This window comes from Pinus tabuliformis, chromosome 4_2, assembly GCF_031772625.1.
Source record: "Pinus tabuliformis cultivar Carrire ecotype Pingquan chromosome 4_2, CPIR1, whole genome shotgun sequence".
Classification (NCBI taxonomy): Eukaryota; Viridiplantae; Streptophyta; class Pinopsida; order Pinales; family Pinaceae; genus Pinus; species Pinus tabuliformis.
The window spans coordinates 729,499,060-729,517,725 of record NC_142304.1 but is presented as its reverse complement, the minus strand read 5'-3'; the positions used below and the strand labels follow the sequence as shown (position 1 = coordinate 729,517,725).

The 18,666-nt window shown below is 33.9% G+C and overlaps 1 pseudogene; it reads right to left on the bottom strand.

Annotated features, from left to right (window-relative positions):
• Window positions 1–17,389: 17,389 nt before the first annotated feature.
• On the bottom strand, window positions 17,390–17,701 carry LOC149171669 (non-specific lipid-transfer protein pseudogene; annotated as a pseudogene).
• Window positions 17,702–18,666: the final 965 nt, after the last annotated feature.

Below are 18,666 nucleotides of genomic sequence, written 5' to 3'. Positions count from 1 at the left end.
AATTTGAACATTTGTTCATTTTGCTTGACTATTTCTTCGAATGCAAGATATGCAGCGTGCCAACTTGTGTGATGTTGCTTAATTGTAGTTTCACTTCCTCGATAGGGATAGTATAACATTAATTGCTCTCTACAATGATTTTCAATGTCCTTGTATTTGTTATATCTAACAGATCGAATGACGTATGGTCTACTTGATTTTCTGCGTTCTTGTCCTTTCTTTGTATAACTAGATGCAAATTTTGCTAAGCATACATGTTCAATAGCGATAGGTCGTAGAGTATAGTAGTCAATAATTGATGGGCACATCATGTCTTCTGAGTCATCTGCTTCCTTTTGCAGGTCTTTTTTTCTTTTAAGAACAAATGCACGATCATCGATAGGAGATGTGTTAATAAATACACACTTTCGTGAACTACAGTTTAGTGGGAGTGATAACACAATATGCACTGCTTGTTGTGCAGACATTTGTTGCAAGTTGACCAAAGCTTTCCCTAAAGAACTAATGGTATTTAGCATATCAGATTTTGTTTTCACATGATTGTCGCGTATGTTTTTAAATGTTCTTGTGAGTGTTTTATCTTCTTTTGTCATATAGGAACTGCAATACATTGCAGCTGCATATGAGTCAAGTACAAATTGGGAATCAGTGTTTGCAATCCAAATTCCTGGAATATGTTTTGCGAAGTTATTTGTCCAGGTGTCAACTGGTTTCCTTTACAATAAGAGTGTTGTTCGATTTAGTGTACACTGGATAACATGTATGTATTCATTGTGTACTAGTCCAAGGTTGGCTAAAAAGCTATCAAATGTATCATTTTCACTATATCATGTGTTGTTTATTGTTTCAAAGATTAGCTTTGCATGTGCTTTTGTTTTATCACTATCGAATTCAAGAGGCTCAAGTATTTTTGTTACTTTCATCGGTGGTATTGGGAAATTAAATCTGCAATTAGAATTTGCACGCTTCCTACAACTTTTTGTGTGACAATGGTGTTGTAGAACTCTAAGTTCACTTGCAAGTAAGAGTGAATTAGTTGACAAGTAATTGACAACGAATTGTTCGACTTCAATATTTGTATTTTGACCGTAGATTGGTGCAGATTTTATCCAAAGTAAGCCATGTTCATGTTCACTGCCCCGGTTTTGGAATTCAGTTACATAGAAGTGGTCAGTGAGATCTCCATAATACTTATGATCATGAGATATCAATTGATGTAGTGCATCCCTCCTAGATCTATAGTAACGTACACAAGTAACAGGGTCATTTCTTATTAATAAGCTAGGTTCATTTTCATCAAGTTCACTTGTATTTGGTCTTCTAGTGTTTTGTTTTATGTCTCCCAATGTATGCATTAAAGGATCCCAAAGATGCTCTGCACTGCTAAAGGAGACAAAGAAAGTGGGCGGCCCTAGTTGTCGTATCATTGCATACAGTTTGTTCCATATTCGCTGGTGGTAGTCAGGTGAGGTACGAATTGTTTTTAGGTCCATGTACCCAATGTCAGAATTTAAAATACGATCTAGGTTTGGTTTTGACTTAACGTCTTTTGCAACTAGTTTTCTACCTTTCAACTTCCCTTTTCTAATTCTAATCCACATTGTATTCAACACCTGATTTATGATAATGCGAATTGCTTTATAGAACAGGTTTGTAGTATGATAAGCAAAATCGTGGTTTTTATGCAGCACTTCCCAGTGGCAAATCTTTTGATATGTAAAGTTTTTGGAGATGTCAGTTGGGCGTTTGTTGCCATATAAAAGCGATGGGAAACTCATTTCTTCTGAGTACTTATCTTTGAAGATTCCTAATGGCATGTATCCGGCAGCAGGTGCAATGTTAATTTGTTTATTTACAAGGTCATGGACAGTGTGTGCATCAATGAATCCATGGACCAATGTTTTTGTCGTTGGTTCATCGTTGTCTTGGTTATCGTGTTCGCTATCTTCAGTGTCACTTGAACTTTGATATGCCTCTTGGTTTTGTAGGAATGCCTCTTTCCAATTGTCATTTATGGTAGCGTTCTCGAGCTTGTAAAGCATCCTTTTGCATAATTGTTTTAATGCTTTCATCACTTTGTGAACTCGAACTCGACCAAATGCATAAGCACTTTTGAATCTTAAACTCTTTTTGAGAGCAACGGCAACCATGTCAGTGTCTTTTATAGTTCGAGGCAATGCAGATTGAATTCTGGAAATGTTAGTGGGGACATTGATGACTCCTCCAGTTAAGCCTAGTTGCGACTTCTTATGTCAATGGCCCATTTCTTTTATTTGCAAGAAGGGCAATCTTAATGCAACTAGTCTTTCTTCTAGTTTAGTGAGTTCTGTGAGTGTTCTAGTGCCATTGTTTCTTCTTATCTGTTTAGGAATTGCATATTTAACAATTGTTTCATGTTCAATTGCTTTTTTCCAGTGTTTACGAATGTAGCAATTTTCAACACGAGATTTAACATTCTCGAAACTAGTTGATAGTTTCCTAATCTTATTTTGTTTTGCTTGAATTTCTTGTTTCACAAAGCAGATGTCTCTTTTGAAAAACATTGTTTCACATGATGAACAATTGAAAATAGGTGTGTCAGTTACTTGTCTTTGATATATTTGATCAAACTCTGATAATTCTGTTAATTTGTTCATTGATCTTGATTGAATCGATAGGTCTGATTTTCCTGGTTTCTTTGATTGGCGCTGAACGATCCTTTGATGTTGTTGCAAATTGATTGTAGTCCATGTTTTCTATGACTATTTCTTGTTTCATTGTTGTTGTGCTGAATGCAAGTCTTATTTTCTGCGTTTTCGATTTTGTCCGGATAATGCCTTTAAGCAAACACAATGATAAGCTTTTTGTCTCTTTTCCTAATGGACAAGGGATTACAATTTTTGTTTGTGCATTGTTTCTAATATGTTTTTTCAAGTTTCTATGTGATCGAAATCTCAGTGTCTCAGATTTTCCTGGGTTCTTTGATTGTGCTGATAGATCCTTTGATCTTGTTGCGGATGGATTGTAGTCCACGTTTTCTATGACTATTTCTTGTTTCATTGTTGTTGTGTTGAATGCAAGTCTTATTTTCTGTGTTTTCAATTTTTTCCGAATAATGCCTTTAAGCAAATGCAAAGATAGACTTTTTGATTGTTTGTCTAATGGACAAGAAGTTGCAATTTCTGTTTGTGCGTTGCTTCTAATATGTTCTTTCAAGTTTCTAAGTGATTGAAATCTCAGTGTGTCACTAACATCTTCTGTGTGCGGTGTGTCACAAACATCTTCTGTGTTGTCTAGAACTACTTGTTGTTCCATTGTAATTTTGTTATATTGAATGCCTATGTTTTTCCTTTTCAAATTTTTCTGAGCAATGTCCTTAAGCACATGCAAAGATAAACTTCTCTTGTGCTTGTTTAAATGACAGTCACTAACAACTTCTATGTTTTCTAGAACAACTTGTTGCTTCATTGTAACTTTGTCATACTCAATGCCTATTTTGTCTTTTCAGATTGTTCGAAGCAATGTCCTTAAGCACATGAAAAGATACACTTCTCTTGTGCCTGTTTAAGTGACAAGATGGTTTTAATTTAGCTTCAGTAGATTGAAATTTTGTCTCAGGTTGCGGTTCAGTATTATTCTTTGAGGTATCGATTTGTTGTTGGAAGGTACAACCAATTGTAGGCTGCCTATGAACGAAAGGCTCGAAGTGCCCATTCAGAGGATCCTCGTCATGGAACAATATGTCACGAGTATTTGTTGTAACACTTGAATTCAAGTGCAAATACACTCTCATCTTTGTTTTGGACCAAACCCTAATTGTAATTTTCAACTAGTTTGACAGCCAATGGGTGCAGAAAATATCTCCCCATAGACCTCTAGATGCTAGGGGTATATTGTTTGAGTCAGATCTAGCCATTTTGTCTAAATAGATTTCACGGTTGCTAATGTTATGCATTTATTTAAGTGAGGCTTCATGCAGTTCATGTTCATAAGACAAAATTGGCTCACTATCTTGTTTTTCGAGACAGTATCTAAAATATTCTATTGTTCCTTTCCTTAGCTCTACTAATGTGTATCAGAAATCTAGCAAAAGTTATAAACTATCGAATAAACAATCTCCAATTAGATATGAGAAATTGTCCACACGAAATAAGTGATGCTTTTGCAATACTAATTGCAACTTGTGTTTCTCAGACATAGAAGACATGATGACGACTAAGTGTTCGATGCAATATTATGTTTACTGATGCAATGCAATTACAACCACAGAATCATAATAGCGAGTTTAACAATGAAAATGAATATAGAACACGAAGTGATTGTGTACACCTTTGGGACTGCAAATGTCTACTAAGCTACGCAGACTGCTTATGTCAGGTAGCATCCAATGCACAGTTTTGATACCGAAGTTCAAAATATGACTGCCAAGATAAAAAAGAACCTGCAGAACCTGTTGTATGTTAGGATCAGTCATTGTAAATCCATTGATCAATCTATATCAATCCAATGACCAGTCGAAGACAGCTTCAAATTAATAAGTGGAATCAAGAAATTAGATACTTGCTAGCTTCTGCAATCCAAATGCCCATTATTGCATAATCAAACTAATGAAAGGAATGCACCAGAGCATGGAAAATTTAAAAAGTATCCCTGTAGTCCATGCTTCATGTAGGTACGCATAAATCGTACACCACACAACTGATCACTATATTGGGGCAAAGAATTTGATCTGTGTACCATACTAAAAGATAACGGGTATAACAAGGAATTTCAATAGCAATGCAATCAAGGCAGTTTACATAAAGCATAATCGATGCTTAATGCTAGCATATCATCAATTCAAGACACCAGTAACATGAAAACTGCCTTGAAGCTTACATTTGACCTTGAAAATAAGCATTTCTTATGACAGACTGACAGACTGTAACATGTGAAGAATACAAGACAAGCACGACACCTGACAGTTAAGTCTCATGACGGAGGCTGCAAAAGAACCAAGTTAGCAGCATTATAAAACTACATATGAAGGTCTAAAGTGTATGCCTGTCTTCTAGACCAATGCATTTATTCATTTCCAATAGGAGGGTTTCGTAAACTTCTCTTCTTTTTCAGGATTCTTTCGAAGATGATGAATCTAGGATATTGATGATTCTATGTGCAAGCACTGATCCAAAAGACATTCAAAAAACAATTAGCACCTTGGAGTATGGGGCCAAAGCCAAAGGTATTGTCAAATTACCTAAATCCCACCTTAAAGAGAAAATCAATGCTACTGAGCAAGTAGTCTTGGAGACCAGGATCAAAGTCATGAGTGCCTTGATTGCAAAACTTCAAGCAGATAATAGATTAAAAGATGAGTGCAGAGATGAGATTGCAAAAGAGTTGGATGGAAAAACACAGCAACTGGAGAACCTGAGAAGTAGTGTAGCACATGTGGATGCTTATTCATTACAGGTATATTTATAATAAACACTATAAACCTTTAACACAACTAGCACTTATAAGAGCTTAGACAGCAAGTAACAGTCCTTTTACACACTAGTTACCAAAGCTTTCTACATAACTAGTACAGTGCTTACAACTCCAGATCAGCCTGATTACACTTGTTTCCTATACTTATGACTGTGATTGCTAGTATGTTTATTACTCAGAGTCTTAAGCTATAGTGATAACCTAATCAAGCCCATTACATTACGTGAAACATAGTGGTTGTGTTATCCTTATACGTTATGTTAAGAATACGCTTGTTTCATTATTCCAATATAAGAGAGGAGGTAAGCTACTTAAGCTCTATAACTGCATATAACCTATCTTATGTAATTACTGGTTATCACACTATATCAAGCTAGTATCATATGAGTTCCATATCAAATCAGGTAGAATGAATACCATAAGTAATACAGCTTATACACTGCTTGGTTCTATGGTAATATAAAATCACACTATATTAGTAGAGATCATGGGTACAACTTATGTATGGTTAGAATAGGGATGAGACCCCATGTATTATTGATAATGCTCGGGATTACAGCCCATACAGATAGCTCATCTTACTACTATGGGATTTGAACTAGTTACATATCACTATTTATTACCTATGTCGTTTGAGCTACAACCTGTACACCATATTGCTTCTATTCCCCTTGGTCAACCAACAATCGGTATTAGGTAGTGATCAAACTTGACATCTCTAGTATATCACCTGTCATTAAGGTAAAGTATTAACATTAGTATACCCTACCAACCAAGCTCTTAGTTCACAGTAAGAAAGCTCCGGCTTTTATATCCTATGTATAAACATTATGTATTACCATTGATATATCTAAGAGTAATACAAGGAGTGGGCCATCATGTACAAGCTAATATAATCAATACTATTATGGAAATAAGGAAGTAGTATACCCATTGATATGCCAATTCTTCCTATATTAGGCGTGTATTTGGTGAATGACCTATGGGAATCATAGGGAACAGAGGAAAATAGACATGACCTATATATATAGGAAACGACAGATATAAGTAGCAGTTCGTATAGACTAAGCTTCAAGAGCAGAGTAAGCATAGTCATCACGTAATCACTACTAGTTAGCTTGTCATAACATAGGTAAATAGAGTGCATGCAATAGTCTTATCACATAGTTTGAGTCCCTATATGACGAGTAAGATAAGCCCCAATAGGGTCCCCAATTGCATATGAAGAAATCTGTAACCACTAGTTTATACAGATATCATAATTTCCATAATAGCTTACACAGAGCTTTGTGATTACTAGTTACTCATATTAGAAACGAGCTATAGCTGTATCACTAATAAGAGGTTACTGTAAGCTCCTAGTCTATACGTGTGAAATGCAGCAACATCAAATGAAGATATGTGAACTTGTTGGTAAGGTCCAAGACATAGAAGCTAAGCTGATATTCAAGATGAGAGAACAACAGGGAGGGCTTTCTGAAATAAGAAATCGAAGTTCATATTGATCCAAAAATTGCATTCTTATTAAATTTGTGACTACAAAAAGATACACATATCATCCCAGATACAGTTGGCGAACCAAAATTACTGGATTTTGTATTTTTCACACCGAGTTGAGAATGTGAGAAGCGCCCCTCCTAAAAAGCTAACGCCCAAGATTCATAGGGTCTACCATGGCTGCAGGGCCTCTGAGACACCAAAAACTTCTGAGGTACCAACCGTAACAAAACGACAACATTGTATAAGCAGAATATGCAGGAGTCTTGATGCACCTAATTTAGTTACATAAATTCAAACAGACTTATAGATATAATGTGATTTGACCAATATTCAGATGTCAAATGCAACGATTGTTTAAGTAATCATAATTATTTAACAACAGCAAACGAGATTGTTTCAGTAATCATGATTTTTTAACAATAGCAACTGAGGTTTAAAATTTTGAAGGGTGCAACTGAAGACCTAATTCCTGCGAATAACCACAGAGTGCTAGTACTAATTGCAATTATATTCGGTTAGAGTCCTGGTATTAATTTTCATTATAACCTCCATGCAAGACATGTATCATGACCTGATTATGAAACCATTCTCTTCATCATTCTCAAGTGCGTACCAAATTCAGCCTTTTCATGCCAATTTATGACTATTTTTATGGAAAAGTCGATGAATACTTTCTACGAGGCTACAAGTTAAGGTAAATGTCTAACAGGGTGCTTCTATGAGGCTACAAGTGAAGGTAAATGTCTAACAGGGTGCTAGGAGCGAGTTTATTTCTGAGGTATGAACCATAACAAAACGAGAGGATTGTACAAGCAGAATATGCAGGAGTCTTGATGCACCCAATTTAGTTACATAAATTCAGACAGACTTATAGATATAATGCGATTTTACCAATATTCAGATGTCAAATGCAACAACTGAGGTTTATAATTTCGAAGGGTGCAACTGAAGTCCTAATTCCTGCAAACTAGCCAGGGTAAGTAGCAATTCGTATAGACTAAGCTTCATGAGCAGAGTAAGCATAGTCATCACGTAATCACTACTAGTTAGCTTGTCATAACATAGATAAATAGAGTGCATTCAATAGTCTTATCACATAGTCGGAATCCCTATATGATGAGTAAGATAAGCCACAATAGGGTCCCCAATTGCATATGAATCAATCTGTAATCACTATTTTATACAGATATCGTAATATCCATAATAGCTTACACAGAGCTTTGTGATTACTAGTTACTCATATTAGAAACGGGCTATAGCTGTATCACTAATAAGAGGTTACTGTAAGCTCCTAATCTATACGTGTGAAATCTCTTGTAATCCAAAGCTTATGGAGGAAATGCTAAAAATAGATGAAAGGCTGCTAAACTTGATTAACAAAATTGAAAACAACAGAAAGAAGATATCGGAAACAGAAGCCAGGAGGTATACAGAAATGCAGCAACATCAAATGAAAATATGTGAACTTGTTGATAAGGTCCAAGACATAGAAGCTGAGCTGATATTCAAGATGAGAGTACAACAGGCAGGGCTTTCTGAAATAAGAAATCAAAGTTCATATTGATCCAAAAATTGCATTCTTATTAAATTTGTGACTACAAAAAGATACACATATCATCCCAGATACAGTCGGCGAACCAAAATTACTGGATTCTGTGTTTTTCACACCGAGTTGAGAATGTTAAAAGCGCCCCTCCTAAAAAGCTAACACTGAAGATTCATAGGGTCTACCATGGCTGCAGGGCCTCTGAGACACAAAAAACTTCTGAGGTACCAACCGTAACAAAACGACAGCATTGTACAAGCAGAATATGCAGGAGTCTTGATGCACCTAATTTAGTTACATAAATTCAAATAGACTTATAGATATAATGCGATTTGACCAATATTCAGATGTCAAATTCAGCAATTGTTTAAGTAATCATAATTATTTAACAATAGCAAACGAGACTTTTTCAGTAATCATGATTCTTTAACAATAGCAACTGAGGTTTAAAATTTTGAAGGGTGCAACTGAAGACCTAATTCTTGCAAATAACCACAGAGTGCTAGTAATAATCGCAATTATATTAGGTTAGGGTCTTGGTATTAATTTTCATTATAACCTCCATGCAAGACATGTATCATGACCTGATTATGAAACCATTCTCTTCATCATTCTCAAGTGCGTACCAAATTCAGCCTTTTCATGCCAATTTATGATTATTTTTATGGAAAAGTCGACGAATACTTTCTATGAGCCTACAAGTGAAGGTAAATGTCTAACAGGGTGCTAGGAGCTAGATGATTTCTGAGGTACCAACCGTAACAAAACGAGAGGATTGTACAAGCAGAATATGCAAGAGCCTTGATGCACCTAATTTAGTTACATAAATTCAGACAGACTTATAGATATAATGGGATTTGACCAATATTCAGATGTCAAATGCAGCAACTGAGGTTTATAATTTTGAAGGGTGCAACTGAAGACCTAATTCGTTCAAACTGGCCAGGGTGAAAAAAAAACCATTGCCAAGATGACAACTGAAATCGTACACAGCCTAGGTAAAAAATTGGCTAGGGTGAAAAAAAAATCATTGCCAAGATGAAAACTGAAATCGACTGAAATATATCAAAAACTAAATCGTACAGACCTTACGTAAAAAAACTGAAACTCTGCAGAGGCTAAAATATATCAAAACAATGTAATAACATAAACAATACCTGAAATAGACCAATGTAGTGGACCCCAAGAAAAATAAGAAGCGGAAGCAAGGTAACCACGAAATCATTTCTAACCTTATTATATAACAACAAAAGTAACTTACACGTAGCGGGCGCTGCATGCATAATGTGAAATGGAATGAAATGTGTACACAATACACATACAAATGGCCTGAATTACCTTAACCCCCATCAAATCAGCTTAGGTGATGGCCCAACAGATGTTGGGGATAACTTTAGTACACATAGGAGGGGTTCGGACACGTAAATCTAGAGGGACTGAATGGAGGGTCTCCCAGGTTTCTTTATGTATGTTATAACGCTTTAGCATTAATATAAAAATTAGAATACTAAGCTTCATTAACTTACGGCCTTCGCTTTAATGAATTTTCCCTGCTTGCTAAGCCATATAACCTACTGAACTTAGGATCTTACCAGCCATTCCGCCATTGCTATTCTTGCTATTCCCTTCATGGCAATCAAATTTGGTTTTCTCCTCAGGGTGCTTTCCTGTAATCGGCCAGCTTGTAAAAACCTATTGCCGCGGCATCGTGCGCTGGGCATCTGTCTCTAGCTCCTGGCTGGCTACGGTTGCTTAGGAACCTTAGCGTACTGTAAAGCCAGCGATCGAGAAGAAGGTAATCAGGAAATTTAATTAATTTGCTCATCGTTGTTCTCTTTTCACTGATGTGATTGTAGTTTCTGAAAAAAATAACACCCATCAATGTGCTTGACTAAGAAGATTTCATTTTTGGAAGCGGTGGTTGTTGTACATGTACAGCATCTGTTCCACCGTGACCTGAAAGTAGCCCTGATGATGAAGATGTTGTCGCAGGGGAATCCCGAGGACGAGAGGCTCATTTTCCCTTAAGCTTGGGGCGAAAATATAGCAAAATGAACAACCCCTGAGCTTTGATTTCCCAATATTCTGCCAAGTGTCCCATGACTTCAGCTTTTCCACCACCAGATACTTCTCCGCCAGAAACAGTAGAGCCCTCTGTTTTTATTTCTAAATTTCCATTCAACAACACAGTCTTGCATGTCGATTTCCCGTTTCTTCGTTCCCTTTTCGACCAAAAAGATCCCTGCTCAAACAATGTCAAGGCTTACTTCCCCTGGCGCAGATTTGTCAGATATTTATGTACAGTAACCCTTTTTTATCTAGCAAATGTCTCTACTTCTCCGCCAGAAACAGTAGAGCCCTTTGTTTTTCTTTCTAAATTTCCATTCGACAACCTCATTTTCCCTTAAGCTTGGGGCGAAAATATAGCAGAATGAACAACCCCTGAGCTTTGATTTCCCAATATTTCGCCAAGTGTCCCCTGACTTCAGCTTTTCCACCACCAGATACTTCACCGCCAGAAACAGTAGAGCCCTCTATTTTTCTTTCTAAATTTCCATTCGACAACACAGTCTTGCATGCCAATTTCTCATTTCTTCGTTCCCTTTTAGACCAAAAAGATCCCTGCTCAAACAATGTCAAGGCTTACTTCCCCTGCCACAGATTTGTCAGATATCTATGTACAGTAACCCTTTTTTATCCAGCAAATGTCTCTACTTCTCCGCCAGAAACAGTAGAGCCCTCTGTTTTTCTTTCTAAATTTCCATTCGACAACACAGTCTTGCATGCCCATTTCCCGTTTCTTCGTTCCCTTTTCGACCAAAAAGATCCCTGCTCAAACAATGTCAAGGCTCTGTCCCCGTTTCCTTGCAAGATACAAACCTACGACGTCCAGAACCGTTCGAGTTATTTGTTAACGGCTAAGAAAGGACACCGAGGCATCCCCAACTATATTCTTGTCACGGCTATGTTTCCAGCAATGCATTCTGCAAAAATCTCGTTGCAGCTAAAGCAAATCCCGTTCCGCGGCCTCCTCCATGACAGATCCCGTATTCAAAAATCCTAAAGCTCCAAAAAACGAGACTCAAACAGCCTCGCAAACACTCTCAGCACAGTGCTTCTTTCAGAAGCCAACAAAAAAAACATACATAAATGAAGCCTGACAACTATTGAACCAGAGTGAACCAAAGGAAGAGCTGGTAGGGCAATCGAAGGAACGTCGGATAACTTGACCTGCACGAAGACCATCGAGAGAGCAAGGTGAAACCGCCCGCAAGGTTATACCCTACCTTCTTACCTTAGAATGAAAGCGGGTACCTGATCCAGATTAAGCTCCATGCACGGACAACTGCACAGCGGCAGCCCCTGCATGCAGAACACCTGCCTGCCAATACGCTCAAATCAAAATTGCTAACAATTAAAATTCCAAACACTCAATTAAAATTCCAAACTCTCCAAACTAATGCTAAGAAACGCTAACATTAATACACAAATTCTTGTGACGGTCAGCAATAATATACACGGCTATTTCCCTTAGCCTAAGCTCTGGCCTGCCTCGGAAAGAGGCCAAATAAGATGGCACGGAGGGCACAGAGCATTTTAAAACCTTGATCTAACCAACGCATTCTCCGAAATAATACTTCGAATTAATGCTAAATCAAACAAACCTGATTCATATAATCCCTGGCCATTGCGAGATGAGGGACTAATAATTTAATGGGAAGTTAGAAGTTTGATGTGAGAGGACGAGCTCAAACCTAATCTGGCGTATTTGAATCGCTGTTAGTGCTGTGTTGATCTCAATCCGAAGTTGCCAGAATCCGTGGTGTGGCCTCCGCCATTAAGTGTGGGCGCTGTTGCGGACTTCATCATCTTGAGATTTGCCCATATTATGAAGAGATTAATTTGGCGAGTCATATGAGATTGGATGGATTGTGTATTTTGATAATGACAAGGAATTGCGAAAATTTCTGCAATCGAAGTATAATTTTGGTTAATTTGAAATTTTAATTTTACGTGGATTATGTGCACATTTTCTCTTACCATCAAAATCCCAGAATATCTACGAACATGGACAAAGGCCCTCCTTGCAATTTTAGAAAAACCACAATGTTATTCATTAGTAAAGTATCTATTTCTTCCTAGATTCCATTCTATTTATTTATGGAAAATCAGTTCAAAATTTTTAATTTTTCCAATGGTTTGGTTTTCTTTAATGGTTGTTATATCACTTGTGTGTTTTAATTTTTTTTAATGGTTGTTATAGCACTTGTGTGTAAGATACAAATCACATTTACTAATGTAATTGTTATGGTTTAAATTATTTTAAAACTTGTCAAAATGGTAAAATATAAAAAAATAATTTGAATATTTTCTATCTTAGGTTTTCTTTTAAAGTGTAATAACAAAAAAATTTACTAGTGTAAAATTAGGTAAAGATTATATTACCTTTAATTTTCCACCATTTAAAATTGTAAAAAAAAAATTCCATAATAATGATTATGTTATAATTTTATGAAGTAAAAATAAATATAAATAACATTAAGAAAGATCAAATCTCTTTTACTTTCTTTTTTTAAATATGATATATTGCACATGAATACGATGGGTGAACACCATAGGTTCTCATAAATTTGGAGTCTATAAATTCTCATAAATCTGGAGCCTAAAAACCACCAACTTGACCTAGTCAAGTTTATCTTAACTACCTAACAAAAATTAATTAAAAAAATAATAAGGTAAATTTTTTGTTGTTGTTATTTTTAAGTTTAAAGTTATTTTTATTTTAACATATAGTTATTTTTTTTCCCAAAGAAAATAGGCAAATTCCACCTAACAAGGTGATTTGCTAAAGCAAAACTCAATTAATTGAATAAACACATAGATTTTTAGTTTATTTATACCAATTTAAAATATTTATAAAACATTACAACATCTCTACCATATTATACTAGAGAAAACCTTTTAAAACAATATAAAATTTTCTAAATAAACAATATAATTTTTTTAAACTAAAAATATAAAACACTATAAAAATTATATCACTATGTTTTTTATTAAAATTAAATATAAATCAATATAAAAATTATATCGCTATGTTTTTTATTAAAATTATATATAGTTGTCCAAAAATAAAGGTTCCATAGTAATGATTATGTTATAATTTGAGGAAGTAAAATAAATATAAATATGATTTTCGCCTTGTGTAGGGTTTTGCAATTTAGAAGATGGAGATGGAGTCATGTAGTATTAGACAATATTAAATCAAATAATATATATTATATTAATTTTTTTAAATAAAATGAAATATAAGTTTACTTTAAAATAAATTTATATTTTTAATTAAAAATTTAAATAAAAAAATATTAATTTTTTCATATTTCAATTACGGTATTAAAATAATTTACTAAAAAAATTACGGTATTAAAATAATTTACTAAAAAAATTAATTTATATTTTTCAATTAAGTAAAAATGTTTATTAAATTTTATTTTAGAATAAGGTTTGTATAATTTTATTTTAATTACTAATAATTATTATATGGATGATAAGGATTTAATCTCCATAGAATATTCTAAATAGTATACATTATAGTTACTAAATTTGAATTAGAATTTGAAGATGAATAGAAAAAATATTAGCTGTTTAAAATTAAATACAAAAAAATATTCTAAAATATACATCTTTCAAATACTTGAATATATTATTTTTTTCAATATTTAAAAAAATATATTTTTTTAATATTAAAAAAAAATGAAATAAACAATTGTAATATTGAAAACCTCAAAACCCTTTAAAATATATTATCATTGATAAATGTTGCAAACAAAATTATATTTGAAACAAACTACATAGTTTAAGACTATTATGATTTCTATATTCATCAATATATCCAACTACACCTAAAGGCTAAGATGATATAGTGTCAAATATAAATTGAACTTCATATAAATTACACATTACGATGAAAAATATAAATTCCAGGTTACCAACCAGGTTTATGTTTAGAATGTGGTCATATATTAAGTATAAACGTTCTCTCAAAATAAACATTTATATTGCCAATTACTATTACGCATTTATCAAACTAAGTTAAGTTATACTTTGTAACAATTAACAATAACGTCTATTATTTTTAATTACTAATTATTTTTTAATATGATTAAGCCAAATTTTTCATTGTATAAAAATTAAAATAGTGTCACCATTAGTTAATGGCTAGTATATCACATCTCATGGAATTAATAATTTTATTGTGAATGTATGGATTTATGTGTACCAAATTTCAAACTACTATAGGCTGATCATAATATTTGGTTATAAACAAATAAAAAACTGATATTTATTTCCAAAATAGTTATGCATTTCTTTTCCTTTTAATTAAATTCATTAATTAAAAGAAATGTTATGTGAACAACTATCATATGAAATGAGTTAAGGTTTTTGAGGATGTGGTATTGAAAAGCCATGGTCTTTGCAAGTATTATAACAATACAAATTAAAAATATCCATGATAAAATGGGGACGAATCTCCATGGTTAAAAATATGATTACACATTTTTTAATGTTTATATGTTTAACTTATATATTAGTCATTTTTGTGATTAATAATAATAATAATAATAATAAAGTTACAATTTAGTTCATTTTTATGGTTTGCTTATATGTTTAACTTATATATTAATCATTTTTGTGATTAATAATCATAATAATAATAATAAAGTTACAATTTAGTTCATTTTTCTGATTTTTTTAATTTTAGTAACTTTTATATTCCTCTTTTCGTTAATGAAAATCAGTGATTCTTATTTTAAAAAAAAGAAAAAAAAGACAAAGCAAAACAAAAAAAACTTAATATATATGATAACATAAGTGTTTTAATGTTTATTATGGTTTGATGTCTATAGATATTTATCAAAGACTTAATTCAAATGAATGTACTAGTTTTATCATATTTCAATAATAATAATAATAATAAATGATTGTTAATTAAATGTTAGTTTCGAAAATCTTTCTAGGTGTCAATTAGTTGGTGACAAGGTTTTTTATTAAGGAATTTCTTATTTAAATTTTACAAGTTACAACAATTTCCCATTTCCCCAATAAAGGTATATGTGGGAACCTAAAGATTATAGTGGTAAAAGTTGGGATATAGGGAATATTCTGGGCACTTTTGTGGATGATAAGGTAGTTGAACTCATTCATGATCCCCTTAAGTTGGATCACATCAATCTTCTTATTTTCTATCGTATTTTGCATTTAGATATTAATTGTACTTGCTAGGATTTTATTTAGTGGAAATTTGATGTTGTGTTCTGTAGGGAAAACATGTAGTATCAAACCAAGTTCTGGTAGCTGTGAATTAATCCCTTGGTTTTATTATTTCATTGGGCTTATAATATCAATCCCCTGGGTTTATTAATCTATGGGTTATATTCCTAGGGTATAGTACTAGCAATTACACTAGATGTTGCAAGGGAAATGCGATAAGGAAGTAGTGTAGGAAAGAGTAGCATTAAGTTGTTACTCTTCCATGATGAAAGTTAAAGTGTCACCATATTTCGCAAAAGAGTGTAAGTAGAATTTTAGATCTTAGTTAACCAGGGGTATCTCAAGAATTGCATCATTGATATGTCACATAGTCGATCAAATGATTACAATGAATATTGAATACCTGCCTAACACATAGTACAAAAAATGACTTACAAGAAGCATAATAAATGAGTTATAAGAAAAATAAATAAAAACTAGATCCCTAGTTATTCTATTGGTGATGGATGAGAAAAAATCAACAAGGACTTCCTCCCCATTATCTAAAGATTCTAAAAAACTCCTTAAACACTCCTTAAACGCTTCCTATCCAATTAAATACATTTTAACCCTTTCACATGCTTATTCATGAATAACTAAAGTCCCACCCGAATTTAGTAACTTCCTAGATATGTGTGACGGAAGTACAACGATATTTGCATGGAACCTAATAACTAAAGTCCCATCTAACTTTAGTAACCACCGAGATATGCCGCGTGATGCAGGTATCGATTGGACAATGAACAACCGCACACATAGGCAGCTTGGGGAGTTTGAGTTGCTCTCAAAGGGAAACCCTATTAATTTTTTTAAATGTCTGCTAAATATTTACGCATCTCTCTCATTATATTATAAAAAGCATCTTTCAAAAGCAATGCTATTATTTTGAAATTGTTTTTTTATAATTAAGTTGGTATATTTACATAATTAATTTCTCTAAAATTATTATGTCTATATTATTATGTTTATAGGTTATGCTATTATTTATGATATTAGCTCATGATATTATATCAAAATTTGTTTAAATACTAAAAATCTCTATGATAAAATAGAATAAATTTCTATAAAAACATATATATAGCAATTTGAAATATATGATGAATGAGTAATTAATAATTTTGAAACTTATTTATCTATGCTTACCAATTATTTAATAATCATTTAATTTATACAGAAAAGTTAGTAAGCAAGTAGATCAATGTATATATTCACAACACAGAAAAACAAAATTGAAAAGTGACTGGCATCGTCATTTATTTATTTATTTAAACTGGACGTTCCCGGGAGAAAATAGTAAACACAAACGGACAAGGACTGATTACAACCTTTTATGTTACAAGTGAAGCTCATATAATAATTAATATACTTGCACTACATCAATTAACTAAACCACCATCCCAGATTCGATCATTAGCAGACCTCGTCAATGAATTCTGCCATATACAAAACAACATAAAACCATTAAGTCCAAATCAAGAATGTCATATCAGAGAGAGAAAGAAGAATGAAAGGGATAGATGATTGGGAGGCATACTTTGAACAATCGACATTAGGAGTGATAGGCAGGTTGAGTTCAGTGATGTTTCACAGAGTAAGCATATTGGAAGCCTTCGCTAGATTGACATTAAATGAGTTTTCTTGATTCTTCAAGCAGTTACACATGGCCTTCCTATAAGGGGTAGCCTTAACTTGAGCATCTAGCCCCTTAATGGCAGGACAACAGGCGGGAGAAGGGGTCGCCACATTTCCAATTAGGTATCCTATGCATGGAATGAGGGAAATCTCCATCTGGTTGCACGATATGGCACCCTCAGTTGTGACCACAACCCATGCAGTCATCACGACCACCGCAAGCCAAATCAAGAACATCAATTTCAACATCCCATTCCCAGCCATTTCTCACACCTTTCTCACTCACTCATGGGATATGCCTCAGCTCAAACCTGATGTTTGAATGCTCAGATGCATAACCAATTTATAAGGGTTTCCATTAAATAGTAGAAGGGAGCCCACCAATTATATAATCGATGGCATGGCATCAAATGTCCCACCATACCCATAAGGAGGAAAAACCGTCAACTTCTCTGAAAAATCATGGCATAATTGATTGTGAAAATAATTTTTGAAGTAGGGCAGTTGGATGATACTGACGCTCTTGGCCACTTGTTGTACTGTATGTTCAGTGATGTTATGTGAGAAAATTAACTAGTCGAGAAATTTACTGTATTATATTTCTTTCAATTCTAATCTGGTTGAAACTTATTTTTGTATTTAATTAATTATATTTTCACAAACTTATTATATTATATTTCTTTTAAATTTAACTTTGTTGAAAGTTAGATGTGAAATATATAAAATATAATTTGAAAGAGTAAAAGTTAGAAAACTTAAATTTGTAAGCTGATTAAATCACTCTGTTGTCTAGAATTATCCCATTTCAAACCACTTGAACTCATTTGAAACCACATGAACTCACTCCATTGTCGAGAACTATCCCATCTGAAACCACATCATGAATTTCATGAAAAGAAATTTACCTAGCAGGCCACTCCAGATCAAGGTCAAGTATTTTTCAAAGTTCGTAATCTACACGGATGTCGACTTCCACGACAGAGAGATCGTGACAACATGCCAGTGAACGCTTTCCTCTCATGCGTACGATTGGCGAAAAAGAGATCGACCTTCTCAAAGACCAACAAGAAAGCTCGTCGGTGACGGAGGCACTCCAACACAAATCCTGGACCTGGACCACAACCGGAGGAACCTCAAAGCTACTCCCAGAGACATGGTAGGCTCTCTCGTCATCAACCTCATTTCCTGCTCTCAGTCTGGGTCCCCTAGAATTGATACTAAGAATACCT